Source organism: Protopterus annectens, chromosome 2.part2 (genome assembly GCF_019279795.1).
Source record: "Protopterus annectens isolate FY-2018-M chromosome 2.part2, PAN1.0, whole genome shotgun sequence".
Taxonomy (NCBI): domain Eukaryota; kingdom Metazoa; phylum Chordata; order Ceratodontiformes; family Protopteridae; genus Protopterus; species Protopterus annectens.
The window spans coordinates 379,843,885-379,864,597 of NC_056730.1; the positions used below are offsets into that span (position 1 = coordinate 379,843,885).

Here is a 20,713-nt window from a genome sequence, read left to right on the forward strand (position 1 = left end):
CCTCCACAGCTTGAAAAAGTAAATCAAATATCTTGTAAAGTCCTCTTAAGCTAGTTCTTAAGCTAAATTAGCATCCCTAGCTAAGGATAATCATAAGGCATTCTTTATCTATGCCAAAATCTAAAAGGGAATGCCCAGCTGTGTGTCGAGCTATGGTACCTCTCATACTGTACCTGAGGAAATTGCCAATTTGCTAGCTGACAGTTTTGGCGTAAACTTCACCCCCTTGTCCCCACCAGCCATACTCCAAAGCATACCTGACACCAGTCGTCTGTCTAGTATCACCAAAGAGCAGGTCATATCCACACTTTCCAAGGCCAGGACCAGATAACATCCCAGGCTGCTTACTAAACAATCTACAACAAGACCTACCTGAACCACTTGGAACTCTCTTTAACATCAGCCTGAGCATTGGCTTTGTTCCAGCAGTGTGGAGAACAGCAATAGTAATCCCCTTGCACAAAATAGGTCCATTAACTGACCCTGAGAACTATAGACCCATAAGTCTAACCAGCCTTATCTGCAAAGCCATGAAAAGAATCATCATGGACCTTATCAACAAAGACATAGGCAACCTTCAAGCTCTTTATCCAACCCCAGTTTGGCTTTGTTAAGGGTAGATTTTGCTTATTGAACCTGGTGGACTTTTTCAAGAATGTCACCAAAGCTCTGCCCGAAGGCAAAAAAGTACATACCACCTATGTTGACTTAGTCAAGGCTTTTGACACAACCTCCCACTCAGATGTCATTGCAAAACTCTCCCAGATAGGGATTAACTCATACATCACTAAATGGGTAGCCAGCTGGCTTACCCACATAATGCATACTGTCAAAGTTGGGGATTCCACCTCTACCAGTAGACCAGTTACCAGTGGTATACCACAAGAATCTATGCTGGGCCCTCTAGTGTTCGGAATCTGTTTCTCGAAAGTCTATTTGAAAGTAGATGGCCTGTGGCATACCAGGTTTGCTGATGATTGCAAACTGGGCTCAGTCATTGAGTCCTCAAACAATGTTAACATATTTCAAAAGGGACTAACACAGACAAATGATTGGTGCCAAAGCCATGGACTAAAACTAAATAAAAAAAAGTGCATTGTTATCCCCTTTGGCAAAGAAGTCCCTGCAAATTTCCATATTGACAGCACCCCCCCCCCCAAGCTCAAACCCAGTGGTGCGAGATTTGTGAACACAGGTTGATAGCAATCTAAACTTTGATCATCATGCATCACAGTGATAAGGAAAGTCTTCTACATCTCATAAGTAAGGGCATCGCATCCAAGACTAAGGATCTTGTAACTCCTCTGTACTCGACCCATATCAGATCACTAATAGAGTACAATGCTCCCTTTTGCATGTACCTCACCAGATACCTGCAGCAGCTGGAGAGACCACAGAGGTTTCTCACCAAGATAATTTAAGGCCTCCAACACATGACCTACATGGAAAGTTGAAAGCTCTGTCACTGTACACTCAGTGAATATTACATTTTATAACCTTCAATCCTATTTAATTTTATTTCAGGCAAATTGGTTAAGAAAACTACCATCAAAAATCTTGGATAAAGGAAGATGTAAGCATAGAAACTGCATTTTATGTATTCATTCTTTGATTAACTTCATAATCCATTTCAGGATTGTGGCACTCACTAAGGGCAATATAGAGAAAATGGCCATAGTCAGGATGTCAACTCACCCTGGAACCATGCAATAATTTACTCTCACACAGCACACACACATGCACTGATGGGCATTTAACAGGTACTTTGATGTACCAATGAGTTATCTTTAGGATGTGGATGGAAAGCGAGGTACCCAGTAAATATTCAGAGAAATACAGAAGTCCAAGTTTGAAGTTCTGCTGAGCAACTTTTTGTAGTTTACCAGAGTACTAAACAAGTATAGCAATTGCAAGATTCTTGATTTGGCTTTCAAGGTTTATTTGGTCATATCTTAGAGAGTTCTCATTGTCATAAGACTGATATCAGTAATGTAAGGAATCACATTTGGTGGGTATAGGTTGGATTGGTTAATGCATTACTAACCCCACATACATACCATATGCTCCTGACTAGTCTTAAATAATATTTCTAGAGACTCTTAATGTTATATTTGGAAGTGGAAATTTGTGATTGGTAATCATGTTTGGTCCATACTATATGATTAATGATATAAATGAATGCAAGAATATTGAAAGTTTTGAGTTAAAAAAGTGCAGTTCTAGTATACAGACTTTTACTATACAGCCATTGATGTGGCATGTCTTTTGGGCATGCATCACAGGATGCAATACCTGAAACAGTGTCCCAGTGCAGGGCATGTTAACAGATGCATAATTATTGAAGTGTATGAGCAAATCAAATACACTGAAATACTTTATCCTGCCAAATACAAAGAGATACAAGAGCCTGATTTAACGGAGATGTTAATTTTTTTTAGTCTGAAGTGATGTTTCTTGAGCAGTTTCATTCAGCCAAAGAAAGGAATGTGATATAAATGCACAGAAACTCTTATATTGAAAAGTATGCAGTTGATGTTTTATAATGAATATAAATATACTGTTAGGACAAAAGTTAAATAATTAAAAGAACAAATAATTAAAAGACAGTGAAGCTATAAGGAAACCTTTGTGGTTGCATATCACTGGAACATTGGTTTTGTAAAAATCCAATAGTCTGCCTTGAATAACTGTAAGAGTTTAATGCAGTTTTATTGTGTTTATGAAAGATAAACAGTGATTTGGAACTGCAGTGCAATTGTTGGCACTGTATAAGCTGCTTCTAATGTCCTCCACCCTATCCTAATATGCCAAGAAAAATGGATTACCTAAAGCCGTTTGAAAAAACAGTTTACTGGTTAGATTCAAAGAACTTCAGAGACTTATATGCAGTTTTCACATACCACCCATTTGGTACCAGAAAACTTTCCACTGTAACCTTTAATATCATCATTTCATAAAGTGCAGGAAGAATAGTTTTATTCTGGACCTTTGACTATATACATTGTAAAATGTATTTTAGTGGATTTGTGTTGCTCACATATATTTTGATCAGTACAGCAGATCTCACTTGCAAACTGCAGACCACTTCCTGTAGTATAGTTAGCCTTCATAGCCAATTTCCTATAGTTTGTGAAAGAGAAGCATATTTTTTCAGGTGCTTTTACAGAACTCCAAAGTAATTAAGCAGTTATGTGCCGAAATGATTAACTACTAAATTAAAAACACTGATAATCAGATGTCCAAATTTTGTGCATTAGCTGTTATAGAGTTGTTCAGTATCTCTAAATCCTGTGCAGCACCTGCAATGGAATGGTTTAGCTTGTTATGTATGTATTATTTTCATCTAGCTATCTATCACTCTCCCCCAGATTTCCTATTCCTCCGTGTAGGACTAGTGTAGTCCTTCAGGGAGGTGGACGTTTAGGAGCAGGACGGCAGAGTGCCATACATACTACTGAGGTGCACTGCCTGAGCTCCTAGGCTTACACAGAGTGTGTAAGAGTGCAGGGGGTGTGGCTGAGAGCAGAGCTCTCAGAATATACATGCCCCCTGCAGTGAAGAACAGCAGAAAGGGGAATGAAATGAGCAAGACAGCTTATAGGTGACTGCATATCCCCACCAACAGTCCCCCTTGTGTACAACAGCATCAGAATACATAAATAAAATGAAGAAACCCTTCATTTTTTTAAAAATCTGAATAAAGCTAACCATAGGTGCGCGGATGTGTCCATCCCTTTGCTACGGTTAATGCAGCTGAAATGGCTGAAGAGGATAACAAGGAAGATATATGCAACCAAAACAGCATAGCAATAGTGTAGTGGGCAAAGCATTTGCCTTGCATGCAGGCATTCCCGGTTCGAGTCCCACTTTCAGCACATCCCATTTTCCATGGCAAAGGACATTATGAGTAATATTTATGTTGCATAACCCACTAAATAACATATTTTCATGAACCAGAGTACTGCAGTAAATGCACATGTGAGGTGTCAGTGTCATAATGAAAAAGGCACTAGTAAGCAGGTTTAAGCACAAATAGGCAGCAGTAAGCATATTTAAGCACTAGTAACTGGGCATAAGCCTGTTTGTGCAGCTGTAAGCAATGCCTACACTGGTTAAGCAATTCTAAAGCAAACACTGTGTAACCAGATATAACGGCAGGTTAGCAGTGCTTACCGTTGCGCAAACCCGCTTACAACTGCTCAAAAGTGCCTTAATTACTCTGTATCCAACAGCCCTTGTTCTGCCCATCAACAAAATGAACAACCATGCAGGTCTTGAACCCAGGATCCCATACACCATCGTCACAGTAGTTAACCACAAGCCATCACAAAAATACAGAAGAATGAAGTAGCAGCAAACAAGTCCTCACCATAGTATAACCAAACTGAACCCGTGAAAGGAATCAGTATACAGTCATATGTTCCGTAACCCACTACATAACATAAATAAGTAAACTGGAGTACAGCAGTAAGCCCAGAAGTGAGGTGCAATTGTAATAGAGTGTTGAAGTCCCCAATAAAACACAAGGACCCCCACAGAGTGTACGTACACATTAATCATGGATATAAGGCATACATATACGGTGTAATGAATAATAACTCAATGGCAAAAAGGCATTATAATGAAAAGTCTAATGTAAGCAATGCTAAGCATTTCACAGGCCAGTTTAGGAGGTGTAAGCAATGTGTAGACCATTGAACTCATTGTGCCCAGTGGTATACCCCTTTAAACAATGCCAACCCTAGGTAAGCAGGTTTGCCCATAGCTTAGCCTTTTTAAAACTGGCCAGTCATGGAAAAGTGTGGGAAATCGGCACTACTTAAACCCAAGAGGTGGGAATACATCTCATAAGTGGTTATAGCTTCCCCTTGCAGGCACTATGGCAGTGAGGGGAGAATGTGTGCGCTTCCAGGCGTGGTGCTGGTGCATCCAGTAGTCCAAGGTCATGGCAGGATTCCTAGTTAAAGACCATGCTCAGAGACTGTTGCAGGGCCAGTACCAGAGCTCACAATATAAGGCAGAGGCCTGGGACTGTCTTGCCCATGACCTCACCAGTGCCACTCGCATACCTCACACTGGTGAGCAGGTCAGACACCACTATGCAGACCTGAAGCGGTGTAAGGGGGACCGCTTGAAGGAGTGGCTCCAAGAGGCTAGAGTGGCAAGGGATGTACCAGTCATGTGAAAGTATCACCCTAGTATGTGTGTAATAATTGCCAGCTCAGGTATATCATGGATAGGTATGGCTAAATATTCCTCTTATGTCCCCTACAGCTGCCATGGAGTGGGCCACGAGCCAGGAGGCTCACATCAGTCACCTGGCAAGGTTGCAACATGAGGCAGGTCAGTAATACTCATGCATTTACTGTCATAGGAAATAAAAATAAAAGTAGTAGTAAATTAATTGCTTGTATAAAACTGTATTGTTCAAGGCAAGTACTGCATACACTAGAGAATATGGCAGGAAGAGTCTCATATTGTTTGTAAGTCAATAAAAGTGTAACAGCCTGATAAAACAGGTCTAACTGCTGGACTGCATGTGTATATTCTGGTATCATATGGTAATGTAGATATGTAATCATGTAATAGTACTGTAGTATTAAGCATTGTTTCCCACACTGTGGACCATAAATTTAATGTGTAGGAATGCCTGTATATGACAGGTGTAATCCCCAGAGGCCATTTAGTACAACTGAGAGACACATAGACAGTAAAGAGGGAAAATGCTGACAACAAAAAACGAATAGCACATGCAACTGAGATGTGAACTGCTGTTTTTTTAGCACACACAGCCACTGTTCGAATCCTGCCAGAGGTAGTAGTCTGTATACAGAATCATAACCCACAACTGTACAGATATGTCCAGAATGTCTAGTAAAGTGGCCCATATCTGTTGCCTATGAACCTGTTCCCCTGAGAAATCAGTGGAATGATCCCAGATGTATAGGCAGCAAACAGGAAATACAACTGATTGACACACAGTTATGAGAACAAAGCTGGCAAACTAGTAACTCCCCAATACCTTATGTGACTAAGAAGCCAAGTATGTCCCATTTACACCCCAACTTGTCAAGCTGTGGTCAGAGTATGCACAGTAACAAAGTGAGATGTATGTGGATAATAGTAATGTGGAATCTGGCACTGTTTGTGAGAACATTCAGGTAGTGCTAATAAACATTCCTCCACAGGTCTGTCAGATACCAACACTGTGACCAGAAATAAAAGAATGATATGCAGTTGCTCTAAATAATGAGGTATTACACATCACTGTCACCCACACAGTTCAATAACATATAACTGTCTAGGAAATCTGTATATGAGTGTTGTAATACAAGGTCAGAATGCAAAAGCACAGGGGATTAATAAGACAGAAAGCAGATAGGAGATATACAGCAATATCTACATAGCAGACACAACTGTGATGGACAGTGTTTAAGTTGTAGCAGACACAGCCATGGTCTGAATCCTGGGAGTGGAATTAGGCTGCATACAGGTTCATACCCCACAAATGTACAGATGAGGCCAGAATGTCCAGTATATGTGCCCATATCTGCTGCCTGCCCCCCTGGTAAGTCTGTGGGATGATCCCAGATGTTTAGCCAGCAAACAGGGAATACAAGTGATTTCAAACATCATGAGAACACACTTGTCACTGTAGCAACCCCTGAAACCATTAGGAGAGGAATATTTCAATTATATCCTATCTACATTCCAATGTTGTCAAGCTGTGACCAGAGTGTGTACAGTAACAGAGTGAGATGTAGGTGCATAATACGAATGTGTAATATGGAACTTTGTGTGGCAACAGTCAGGTAGTGCTAACAAACATTGCTCCCACAGGTACGTTGGATTTGAACATTGTGCTGAGAAATACAGACCATTATAACCTGTACTGGCACTGTTCACTCTGGTATTGTAGGGAATTGTGAGTGTTGCAGTTTCTCTGAATAATAAAGTATCTCTTGTCACTGTCACCCATACTGTACTACATAATATAAATGTGTAGGAAAGCAAGTATATAAGTGTGTCAGGTCACTAAAGGTAGAAGAGGGCAATATTCTAGATATGTCCAGGCACACCAGCATGTGGTCAACACATGGCCAGAGTCTGTGCAGAAAGAGTTGTATAGCTATGTGCAAAACATCAACTCAGAATATGGGAGTAAGTGTACAAGCAGTTAGTTAGTGTTAACAAACATTCCCTCCACAGGTATACCAGGTAAGAGGTGTATACTGCAGGTAAAACCGGTTCATGTGTAATGACGATGACAGCCATATCACTGTTCAAACTATGGCTATAGGGTAGTGTAGTAAGACTTGTAAGGTACAGATAACAGCACTGACTGGGAAAGTAATGTGAACTACAGGAATATACTAGTTGTTAATTGACATCTTTTTCTCCCCCCACCATATCTCCAACAATAATCAACATACCCACCCCAACTGGTATGTAATGACTGATAATGTCCATTTGTTTGATAAATATTTTCATGGTTCCCATACATGTGCTATATTGAATTATTCCAACATTGATGGAGTGGTGCCATCAATGTAACTGCATGCTGTACTTATTACCACTGTGGACCCATATATATGCATTGTTCTATTTGCTATGCAACTGTTCCGTATCTGGTGTCTGGGTTAATGGGAATATCTATGCATGCTGTTATACCTAACCCTGGAATGTGCTGACTATTACTAACCCACATATGATGACAAAATCTAAACACAATAACACATTTGGAAAGGCCGCTCCCAGCGGACCCACCTGTCCCACCTCAGCTGACCGTGGCACCGGGCACCAGCATATCTGGGGCCCAACCCTGGACCTCCCTGTCCGCTGGTCCTGCACCACCTTCGGGTGGAACTGCCTCAGGGGATGAGGATGAGGATTGCCCCCCCGGGAGTGGGGGCAGACAGGCACCTGTCACCCATCGTCAGGTCGGGGTCATGGTGCATAGAGAGATCGACCTGCAGTTTGGTGATCTTCTACGCCAGCTCGAGGGCCGCATGTCACAAGTAGAGTCAGCCTGGCTCTGTGACTCAGCCCTCAGAACAGCCACCTTCGGGGCTGTGAAGGTGCAGTGGTGACTGCCCATGGGTTGGGACCTCAGTCCCACTGTTACCACTAGGGGGCTTGTGGGCTTCTGATATCCCAACATCCCACCCCATCAAGGTGTTTACCCCTCACATGTCATATACCGCCCCTGTATGCATCTTGTTTGTCTTGTCTGTTAACCTACCCAACCTACCTCCCCAAATATACCTACTACCCCTCCCCAACAAACCAATCTCACCTGAAAAAAAAAGGGCAATCTGTTCCCACAAAAAAAGTCTCACCCTATACATAGCTGTCCATTTTACACGTGTCCACTGGACACATGTAATCCGATCTATTTGGCATCATAACTTATTATTGTTGTCCTCACCTCTCTCCCAGGAGTTTGAGTGCCCAAATCTACCTCCAAATTCAGTGCATATGCAGAACTGTTACTGTTGAAGAAATGGGCAGCTATGGACCTTGCCTACATCTTTCCTGCACATCCCTGGCAATTTTCCCCTACTGTCACCACTTTCCTAGCAACCCCTTTTTCTTTTCTTTTAAAGAAATTACCGCAGGGGTAAGCGGGAGTAAGCACTTTTAAGCAGCAGTAAGCAGGTTTAAACCTGTTTGCGGGGGGGGGGGGGGGTAAGCAATGCCTACAGAGATTAAGCAATTTAGAAGCTAACTGAGTATAAGAAACTGTAACCAGAGGTTAGCAGTGCTTACCTCCATGAAAACCCACGCAAACCCGCTTACAACTGCTTTAAAGTGCCTTAATCACTCTGTATCCAACGGCCTGTGTTCTGCCCAGCAAGAAAATAAACAGCCTTTGCAAGGCTCAAACCCAGGACCCTGCACACCATAGACAAAGTGATGTACCACTAAACCATGCCAGCTATAAATAACTCTGATGTTTTCAAAAACATATCAACCAGCCCAGTCATGCAACAGTACAGAGAATGTATTCCAACATTTAGATGTATGTGTGTGTAAATATATTAATATCTAAGCAGATACAACATATCTACATATGTGTAAATATGTATATATATATATATATATATATATATATATATATATATATATATATAATATCTCTCTCTATATATATATATATATATATATATATATATATATATATATATATATATATATATATATATATATATATATATAAATATACACCTATATATAAATATATGAACATGGATACATGCAAATGCCTACATCAACACATATATATGTCTACACCTATATGTCTACATATACACAGCAAGTTACATATATGTAGGCAGATATATATCTATGTAGGTATATACGGACATAGTTATATATATATATATATATATATATATATATATATATATGTAAGCAGATATACAGATATATATATATATATATATATATATATATAAAACCATACATCTATAGATAACAGTGGTAGATTAACTAACACATATATGTCCACATGCATTGTTAATGGGTTTGGGAGGCCCCAAACAATATATGTCTTGTACGAATATATGTAGAAGGTGCACACAATATGGAACAGCCACTATGCCTACAGGTAACACCTTAACAAGTGTTGCAGATCCCATAACCATGACCTGACTTATACCCACAGAGAGGTCATGGGTACACACATGTTAACAGAAATGGAAATCCCACCTGTATTTGTGTACAGTTTTATATGCCATGTAATATAGCTGTTCATACACTGACATCCATATAAGCAGAGTAATGCAACTGTAAAACAGTTATACTAATATAAACAACCTCAGCCCAGGATAAACAACAGCCAAAAGATCCACCAGGCAATTTATTATACACTTCGTGATATATGCAGGGTATACAGATAACCACATATATATATATACTGAGTATATATACCAATTATATATATATATTTCAACATATATATATATATATATATATATATATATATATATATTATATATACATACACACTGTAATGCATATATACACACACACTCAGAATTACAATGAAAGGTGTATTTAGTGTTAAAATTAATACTATTAATGTATGGAACAACAAACTATGCCTACAGTTAACACCTTTATAATGCAAGACATCTAATGGGCCACCTGAACACTATCAAATGACATAAATATTCCCAAAATTGCCTGAAATTTATACCCACAGAGAAGTCATAGGATAACTCCATTACTTGTTTATTACAGCACACACAGGTTTGCAGAGAAGATAAATTATTAAATGTATGTGTACTATTACAGTTTTATATGCCATGTAATATATCTGTTCAGACACTGACATCCATATAAACAGAGTAATGCAACTGTAAAACAGTTATACTAATACAGTTGTCTGGAAAGGCTCACAACTGTTGCTGTCCAGGCCAAACCCTTCAAATTGCTCAATAGTAAAGACAGACTGGGCCACAGGATACCAAACAATCAACAGTAAGTAATGAAGGTGTATAGTTCAGCAGCCTCTATCTACATTCTGCACAACATCACTAGGTGGTAAAGACTTCAGTTGACCTAATGGGATGTAACTGTCACAAAACAAGGCATAACTGACACAATCACAAGCACACTGACAAACAGAACAGTCTGTATGGCAGGAGGCAGTAGGCCTGCAGTAACTCAATTTATGTAAGTAATGTAAATATATGTGAATTGTATGGTACTGCACATCCAGATACTTTAAGGCAGCTCACCCCTGATACTCCCACAGTTTGTAACAGCCTAGGTTATGTATGGTGCATCCCCCCAACTCAATAATACAGGGCCATATACCACTGTTACATACACTGGCCTCTGGAGTGCATAAGGGCACACATGTATTGTGTAGGTGAAGCCCACACATATATGGCCCCAGCCCCACCGTATATGTTGGGGATACAACAGCAGTGGACTGATGGTAGCAATGACAGCATGATATACTCACAGAGTGTGTGTGTACTGTTAGGCAATTTTGTACAGGTTTTAAAGTGCATTTATTGTTTTCCCCCACAGGTGGCGAGTTGGGTCAGGGTCCCTCCTGCATGCAATCTGCTGTTGGTGTCCATACAGACACTGAAGATAATGATACTAATGTTGAGGCACATGTGGGGTTCTCAGGGGCTGACACTGCACCAACATTTGACATCTCCCTTTTAGCCACCCCACCCCTGCACACAGTTTCAATGCCTATAAACATCCCATCACCAGTGGCCATAGCAGAGGGACAGCTGCCATTCGGTGGCAGTGCACAGGAAAGTGTGGTAACCATGCCTGCACTGTGTAAGTGCCCGTATGTTTACCCATAGCTTAGCACCGCTTAGTTTCATGCAAACCTGTGCAAACCCACTTAAAGCTGCTCACAACTGCCTTAACCACTCTGTACCTGACAGCCCTTGTCCTTCCCAGCAACAAAATGAACAGCCCTTGCAGGTCTTGAACCCAGGAGCCTTTACACTGATGTCACAGCACTTAACCACTACACCATGACCATTGTAAAAATTGCTGTTTTTTTACCAATATAGCTGTCAATACACATATTGAGTAGTACTGAATATTTGCCTGTAGTTCCCAAATTGTGTATCCTTGTTACTAATATGATTTTTGTATCACATATGTTGTTTTATCATAATGCACACATAGCACATACATAGGGTGAGATACATATGGGAGGGTATACACAACCGTGACGTTTTCTCATGACAGGCATATGCTCTTACACATATAATAGGTCTAGATATGTCTACATATACATACACATGTATACTCATACATATGTCTGTATACACATCTGTATAGTCTTACATATATATGGCCATGAATACATCTCTTTCTATGTACATATGTATATATATATATATATATATATATATATATATATATACATACATATATGTATATATACATATATGCATATGTATATATATATATGTGTGTATATAGCTATATATGTATGCACATCCTATGTGTACAGATATGCCTAGTTATGTTGGTATATATGTAGATATCTATAACTATATGTGCATACATATCTATTCTGATATACCTACTAATGTCAATATATATGTAGATATCTATACGTATATGTGCATATGTATCACTATCTGTATATGTGTAGACATATATTGCTCTGTATATGTATATACATGGTGTGTATATGTATATCTATGTACATATACATACCCATCTATATATGACAATATGAATATGTGTAACTATCTATATAGATATCTGGATAATTATATGTACATATATTTTCACCATATGTCCTGAACATGGAGTGTAGCTCTACCTCAGCCCCTATAGTCCCAACTTCGTAGTGCAAGGTGATGTCAGGTATGTATAGCAGGTATATTAGTAGACTATTGCTACTGTAATAAGGATTGTCATTGCAGTCATGGTGTGTGTGGGAGGTCACATCTGCTTTTCATATGTGCACCATTGGCTACTGACAGACATCCTAAGGACATCATAGTACAGTACCACTGCTAGCATGTAATGCTCCTGTGGACTACAGCAGAGATAGTGGCCAATATATGTGTACATTATGACACACTATGGACAGTTCAGAGGTATACACAGAACCCCTTAATGCAAAACATGTGGACCAAACCTGACAATATGGATGTTAACAGCCATGTAGATGGGTATAACACATAACAACTGGTATACATTTGCCCCCATAGGTTATGCATTCACACACCCCTGTCTGTCCTGACACATAATAACCACTGACACAGAGGTGCCGTGGCCACACACTACCCACTAGATATTGACATACATCTGTACAGCATCCACCTGCTCTGCCTGACATACATGACTATTTAGGGAGCCCCAGCAGCAGTATATCTGGCAAGTATCTGGACATGACATCTCAATGGGTAAGTACACTAAGCTGCTAGGCATGTAACAAAGCACTGTGCAGGCTACAGACAGACTGGCTCAACACTGGCCTAAATCTCCTATGGGGAATGCACATGTACCTACATATATAGCAGGCTCTACAGGCATGTCACAGCACAGGGTAGGATACACCTGTGTAAAGGTGCATAACCACAGCCAATGTGAACACAGCCACAGCCACATATGGTAAGCTAGCATAATATTACAGTATATGGACTATCTGTACAACACCATCCACATATGTGCCACTCACACACTAACCCTATATATACTGGGCCACTACACAGTGTGGTCTGATGCCTGTCTGTGGTATGGGACATGTGTGTGTATGGCCCTACAAACATGTAAGCCAATATGATAACATACAGTGGAGCAGCATGTAACATCAGATAGGATGAGACCAAGAACAATGACATCTACCACAGTCTATACACACACCAAGATACATATTAACAATACACACACTGTCAACCTCAATTCTGTGTAGACCTCAGTACTGTACACACAACCACAGAATATCCAGGTTGTCATCAGATATAACCGCTAATGTACATAACATTTGTAGCAGTCTGATATCTCACTGGCTTGTTATCAGATATGATGACACTAATTATGGTGTACAGCACATATGCACCTCTTAATGCATGACATATGTGCACAGGTTGAAAGAGTTGTGGCTGGAAGCACATACACAGGGCCAATATTGACATGTTGCTGTGATAACCTCATACATTTACTGTTGTAACAGGGTTTGTTGTAACATATGTCCTTTGAGGGATATGAAGTCAGTAACTGTCATGGCTTTCACCATCTACAGACTGCAATCCTCACACTACCTTCTGCAGTTCACAGATAGATGCTCTGTGGGTAACACATGAAACCAATGGCACCACACACTGTCCAGTCTGCAGATGACCCTACAGATGGGGATTCCTCATAAACATAGCACTGACATGGCAGGTATTAAAACATGTAGGACAGCCATATCCACACACACTATGTTAAACCAACATTACTCCAAATGTAGTATAGCAGCAATTACAGTCTGTAGTCAGGTCAGGCACATACCCCTCCTGTGTGTTGCCTGTTTCCACAGTGTATGTTGTTAGAGACAAATTTGCAATCCATCTGAGATGCTGTTTGCCAAACAGATCGAGTTCTTGCTCACAGTGAATGAAAAGGTCTAATACCAGCATGATGTTCCTAGATATTGGAGTGTGTTTCCATGAAATTGGCTATGGGAATATTACCACAGCTGCTCCACATGCAATCAGCGAGGAGAGCTGCAATTTGTGCAGAGCCTATCAGCTGATCATAAGCATCACTTAAAATACACATGCTGCTGCCTAAGCAAAGCAGGTGTAGTCCTCCACATCCACTCAAGAGGGAGTGAGAGTGGCAAACAGAGGCAAAGACAAGTCATGGAGGGGTTGGAGGGTAAAACTTAAGCATGTTTGTGTCACACACCTACTAGCACAGGGTATCAAATCCCTGATGACTATGTAGTGCTACCACATTTCTATGCAGTTATTGGATGTGCCACATAGGTTAAATGCTGTGGAGCCCTCAGAATGTATATGTGATGGTGAGTGACATCTGCAACAGGGATGTGGTAGCTATATGGTAGGTGTAGTACACATGCCTGTCCACATGAACCAGTGGCAACTTCAACACAGCCACATTCTCACAGGGATGCACACACATTGACACACTTGGCAGGGCCAGGAATATAACTCATCACTAGTGAGATTGCCACAACACATTATTGTGCAGGTATCACATGCACCACAGGGGTCATATGGAGCTTATATGGGCAAAGGGTATGGGGAGGTGTCTGACATCAGACAGCATGCTTCTGTATGCCAATGGGGGTTGTAGTGAGTGTGAATGTGAACATACACATTATACAACACACACACACACACACACACACACAGTGCCAGTACTGACATGCATGGGTGCATTGATTCGCAGGTGTGTAGTGGTCAACTGTGCCAGATGGCTATACAAGGCTAGGTGATGGGTATTCATTGGTATCAGGCCACATGACAATGGTCTGCATTGTGGCTCAGGGGTGTAGTTTCTGGATTTGCCCACACAGGTGGGTATTGTATTCACCATCCAGTCACCTGGGTGATTATTGCATGTGGCCAATGCTGTGCAATGCTTGCCATGTATGTGTTCCTTATTCCATGACATGGATGGTGTCTGTGATGCGAACACCTTCCACATGCATGTACAGTGACATGTGGAACTGTACCTGGGGTGTCTGACCTATGTTGTGTACTGACCTATGTTGTGTACACAAAGTATCATCAGATGTGCCAGTTCTTGCCGCATGTGATGGGAACTGGTAATGGACATCAAGTTTACTCTGCACCTACATTGATAGCATGCTAACAGCATTCCCTGGTGTCAGTGGCATCTGTCCATACAGAGTCTTCAGGCATGGTATGTCCTTTGTGGGTCACATTTGATGGCACCACAGGTGTTGCAGGTGTCCAGTGGGGAACATGGGGAATGTGCACTGTCTGCATGTATGTGCCTATTAGACAGATGGACAAGGTGCCATGCCCTCTGTAGGCCACTGCAATCACTCCACAGTTACTATCAGTGGGCAATATGCAGTTTACTACCAACATAGTGTCTGTTGCCTAGGCAAGTGTGTGTGTATATGAGACATGGGGTGAGAATGTTCTCTAATTAATACTAGGGTTGCTAACTTTGTTTGCCTTGCCTTGATGTCACATGTATGGGTATGGATTTGCACCCCAGCCTCTCGGCTATTTCACATCTGTTATCTCTGTATGGTGGACATTGTGATATATACTAGGGCCACCATATAAAAAATTGCAAAACCCGCTCCACATTGCGGCCAGTTGTTACACACTCATAACCACCAACACCATACAGGATATGGGTTACAAATACAGACAACACACACACACACACACACACACACACACACACACACACACACACACCTGTCATGACTGGGATTAGAATTCTTACCTAACTAATTTATTACACTACAGCACTCTGCAGTTATAGTACACACCACAGAGATTACTGGAGTACTCCTGCCCCAAAGGTGTATATCACATTGGATGACATCAGCAGGATTGCCAAAGTAGGACATTCAAATTGTAGTGAGTGTGACTAGGCTAAAATGCATTGTTCCCTACACAGACATTGAAACACACACAAAACATCCACAACCGACATGTGTGGTTATAGAACCCCTAACAGGGGTCTATATTACACTACAGCATGAAGCTGTTATAGGATGCACCACAGGGATTGCTAGAAAACTCCTTCTCCAAAGGTGTATTTTACATTGGATGGCATCAGCAGGATTGCCAAAGTAGGGTATGTGAACTGTAGTGAGTGCAGCTAGGCTAAAAAGCATTGCTCCCTACACAGACATTGAAACACACACAAAACATCCACAAGCAAGATGTGTGGGTATAGAACCCCTAACAGAAGTCTATATCACACTACAGCATGAAGCGGTTATAGGATGCACCACAGGGATTACTAGAGATCCACTTCCCCAAAGGTGTATTTCACAGTGAATGACATCAGCAGGTTTGCCAAAGTAGGCCATGTGAAATGTACTGAGTGTTACTAGCCTAAAATGCATTGCTCCTTAAACAGACATTGAAACACACACAAAACATCCAGAACTGCCATGGGTGATAATAGAACCCTACCAGAGTTCTATATCACACTACAGCAGTATGCAGTTATGGCACATGCTATGGAGATTACTGGGCTACATCCTTCCCAGAGGTGTATTTCTAGGTGGATGATATCAGAAGCCTTACCAAGTAGCATTCAAATTGCATGGAGTGTGACTACCCTAAAAAGCATTGCTCTCTACACAGACAGAGTCGGACAGGCACACACACACTTGCCAAGTCTTGGATTAGAACTCCTACCTAACTAATTTATCATACTACAGCAGTACACAGTGATAGGCTGCGCAATGGAGATTAGTGGGCTATAACCTTCCCAGAAGTGTATTTCTAGGTGGATGACATCAGTAGAGCATTTGAATTGTAGGGAGTGTGACTACCCCAAAAAGCACTGCTCTCTACACAGTGTTAGATAGACACACACACAAACACAGACTTGCCAAGTCTGGGATTAGTACTCTGACCTAACTATTTTATCACACTATAGCAGTACACAGTCATGGCATGTGCTACAGAAATTACTGGGCTACAACCTTCAAAGAGATGTATTTCTAAGTGGATGACATCAGAAGTCTTACCAAAGTAGAGCATTTCAATTGTAGGATGTGTGACTACCCTAAAAAGCATTGCTCTCTATGCAAGGAGAGACAGACAGACACACACACAAGCATACACTTGCCATGTCTGAGGTTGGAACTCCTACCTAATTAGTTTATCACACTACAGCAGTGCACAGTTATGGGATGTGTCACAGAGATTACTGGGATACAACTCTCCCAAAAGTGTATTTCACAGTGGATGACCTCAGCAGGCTTGTTATAGTAGGGCTATAGGGAGGGCAGTGTGTGTCCATGGGCCATAACCCATTCAACTAGAGGTTGACATGCCACATGCAGGCACACACAGGGTCATATTTCACAGGTACATGTATACAGTTGCTAGATGACTACTTCCTTGTACAGTCATGTTGCACAGCTAGCACATGCACCACATAGTCTGTATTGCTGACAGATACCGGTGGCTAATATCTGCAGTGAGTGACATCTGAACCTCATGTGGTTGGGCCCTTTGGCTGTGTGCTGGCTGAGACAGGCCTGGATGGCTCCTTGTCACAGTAAACCACTTTGACACATCTATGGATGTCTATCTTTGGCTTATTATAATGTGTTATCCTTACATATATGTCTGTATTCCTATCCACTGTGTGTGCAAGGCATGAGTGGTGCATACTGAGGAGTGTCTGTACTAACATCTGCGACTGCCAGATATGTCTGGTCCACTGGTATTTGCAGACATGGCCTTCATGTGTTTAATTGTGTGAGCATGCCCAGTATGCCCATCTTTATTGAAGGTGTGGATCGAGTCCAGGTAGTTTGTACTGCAGTGCTGACCTTTGTGTTGTACACCTACAGGTAGCATGCTGTTTCTGCATGGTATCCATCGATCATTTGGCATTGACTGTTACTACATTTCTGCATATGATGAGGGGGAGCACACCTGACTATTTTTACATTTCTACACAGGATTGGGGTGGCACACCTGACTGTTACTACCTTTCTACATAGGATGGGGGGTGCACATCTGATACTTGTACACATTTGCTATGACTGTACTGGTATGTCAGCTATGCCATTTCATTCTGTATTCTTACCTATCATGCTGACTAGAGACATATCAGTGTACTACAGATCTTAGCTTTGGTTGCCCTACATATTAGTGTCTGACTTCCTGCCCTTCAGAACTAACATCCCACTGCCTGACCTGCTGTAGTCTTTCTGTGTAGGCCTGGTGGGGAAGTTACCCATAGCCATCATGCAGAGGCCATAGCACAGGTTCTGTTTGGGTTTATCTACACCTGTACTGCTGGCTGAGACTATTTTTGGGTATGTGAACCACCCTGACTGGCATGTGTGAGTCATATGGACACATGTAGCCCAGCACATTTCCTGCAGTGGGTTTTGTCACCCTGTGTAGTACTGGCTACTATGGTGACTCCAGTATGTGTTACAGATGTCATGGTGCCACTATGGGTGTCTACTTTCTGCTGCCATAGCATTCAGCCACCCAATTCCCTTGCATGATTACATCCATACCATAGATACAGGTAATGACACATTCTACTCCATTTAACAATTGGCAGGTTGATTGACTTACCTTGTGGGTGTACCAGAAATGCAGATGGTGCTGGAGAGCTGCCTATGTCAGATGCACATAGTACATTTCCCTATATATGGTTGAGCACAGATAATGTCGTGTTTGGCATCCCTTTTACTGTATGTGCAAGTCAGAGCAAGTCAGAGAGAGGTGTCATTACAGTGGTCCCTACTGTGTCAGTGTATGCGCTATGCATTGTCTCTTTGCCACGGCCTCGGCGTACTAGGCACATCTCCATCTGCCTACTGGGGCAGGCTCAGGTTGTTCCTCCTCCAAGTCACTCTGTGTCTGTGCAGACCTTGGCATTGGTGGGGGGCTGTGTGTGGCCCTGCCCCATGTTGTTCCTGCTACAACTGTTTTCACAGGATCATATTGTGTAGCATGGCACATACCATAACAATGTGGGTACATATAGCTGGTGAGTACTGCAAGGCTCCAACAGATGTGTCCAGACACCAGAACCGTGACCTGAGCAACCCAAACACATGCTCTATTATAAGTCTGGTCTGTGCGTGTGTCTCATTATGGCGTTCTTGTTCAGGTGTGTGTGTGTGCATTTCTGATGGGTGTCATCAGCCATGGCTCCAGTGTGTAACCAGCATCCCCCACTAGGTGACCATATGGGATGTCCCCATTGACAAATCTCTGGTACAGCTGCGTCAGATACCAAATGTGGGAATCGTGATAACTTCCAGGGCAGCCAGCACACACATTCATTATAATGCCCTGTGCATCACAGATGACCTGGCAGTTGATGAAGGGGATGCCCCTGTGGTTGATGTAGGCCCTACCCTGATCACTGGGTGGTGCTTTAATGCATATGTGCATGCAGTCTATAGCACCCACTATCTCAGGGTATTCTGCTATTTGGTGCAAGAGACGCATATTGATGGCCAACATCTCACGGGTGTTGGGGAAATATACGTGCTCACTGGCATGTGCTGACATGGCATCCAGGAACTGGTGGAATACTCTGGATGCTGATGCCTGTGAGATCCCCATGATATCCCCAGTTGAGCTTTGGGAGGCACCTGTAGCTAAATATTCCTAGGCCTACACATACCTTGGTATCCACTATGATGGGTTCCCCTCAGTCAGTTTGGTGTGTCAGGTGTGGCCGGCACAGCTCAACAATTTGCTGTAGGAGGTCCCTGTCCACCCTATAGTTCTCCAGTTCATGTAGCCCCTGGTAGGTTACCCTGGATCTGTACACTCTTCTCCGTCTCCTCACTGTGGGTTGATCAGCAGCATTCACATCCTCACCACCCTCAGCCTCTTGCACATCTTGTTCTATGTTGCCTGCTGCAGCCCCTCTCATTTTGTAGGTTTGTTTATTAAAATTTCCCCACTTGTATACATCGGTGGTGTAGAGTGCGGGAAAAACCAGAGGGGAAGGTGTTTGCATAGTTTATAGTAGTGTTCTGGACTAGTCTGCTGCCTGTGTAATTGGCTGTTTCTGATACATTTCACTTGCCAGCTATACTAGTTCTACTTGATTACCTTCCTACTGCTGTTTTCCCTTCCCATTGCCTTCCTGTTTAAGCCTGGGGGTGTGCTGTGCAAACAGAGTGCTCAAATGTGCACAGTGCTGCTATTTCTTGGTTTAACTTTTTTTTTCTTCCTTCAAAAACCTGGTGCATGGCGCGCACACCCGCTTAGGCAATGTAAAGAGTGCTAGGCAGATGCTGACACCCCCCCTCCCCAGCTTAGCTGTGATAAGCTAGTAGCACACCCGAGCTACAGGGCTCCAATTCACTTACAGTATGCCTGACACCCCTCCATGATGTCACCTAACTCCTAGTCTTGCACCAAGCTATTCCTTCTCTTACACTGTTGGGACTTAACTAGCATGCTGGGGGAAACTGGGATTCACTATCATTCCCCTCATTTGCATAGGATTGCCTGCTAATGCATAGTTACATGTCTCACAT

The 20,713-nt window shown here is 42.0% G+C and overlaps 1 long non-coding RNA gene across 1 annotated transcript in view; it reads right to left on the reverse strand.

The window, feature by feature from the left end:
• LOC122796019 overlaps window positions 1-20,713 on the reverse strand; it is a 387,432-nt gene that overhangs the window by 351,078 nt on the left and 15,641 nt on the right. The gene's annotated exons all lie outside the window — the stretch shown is intronic.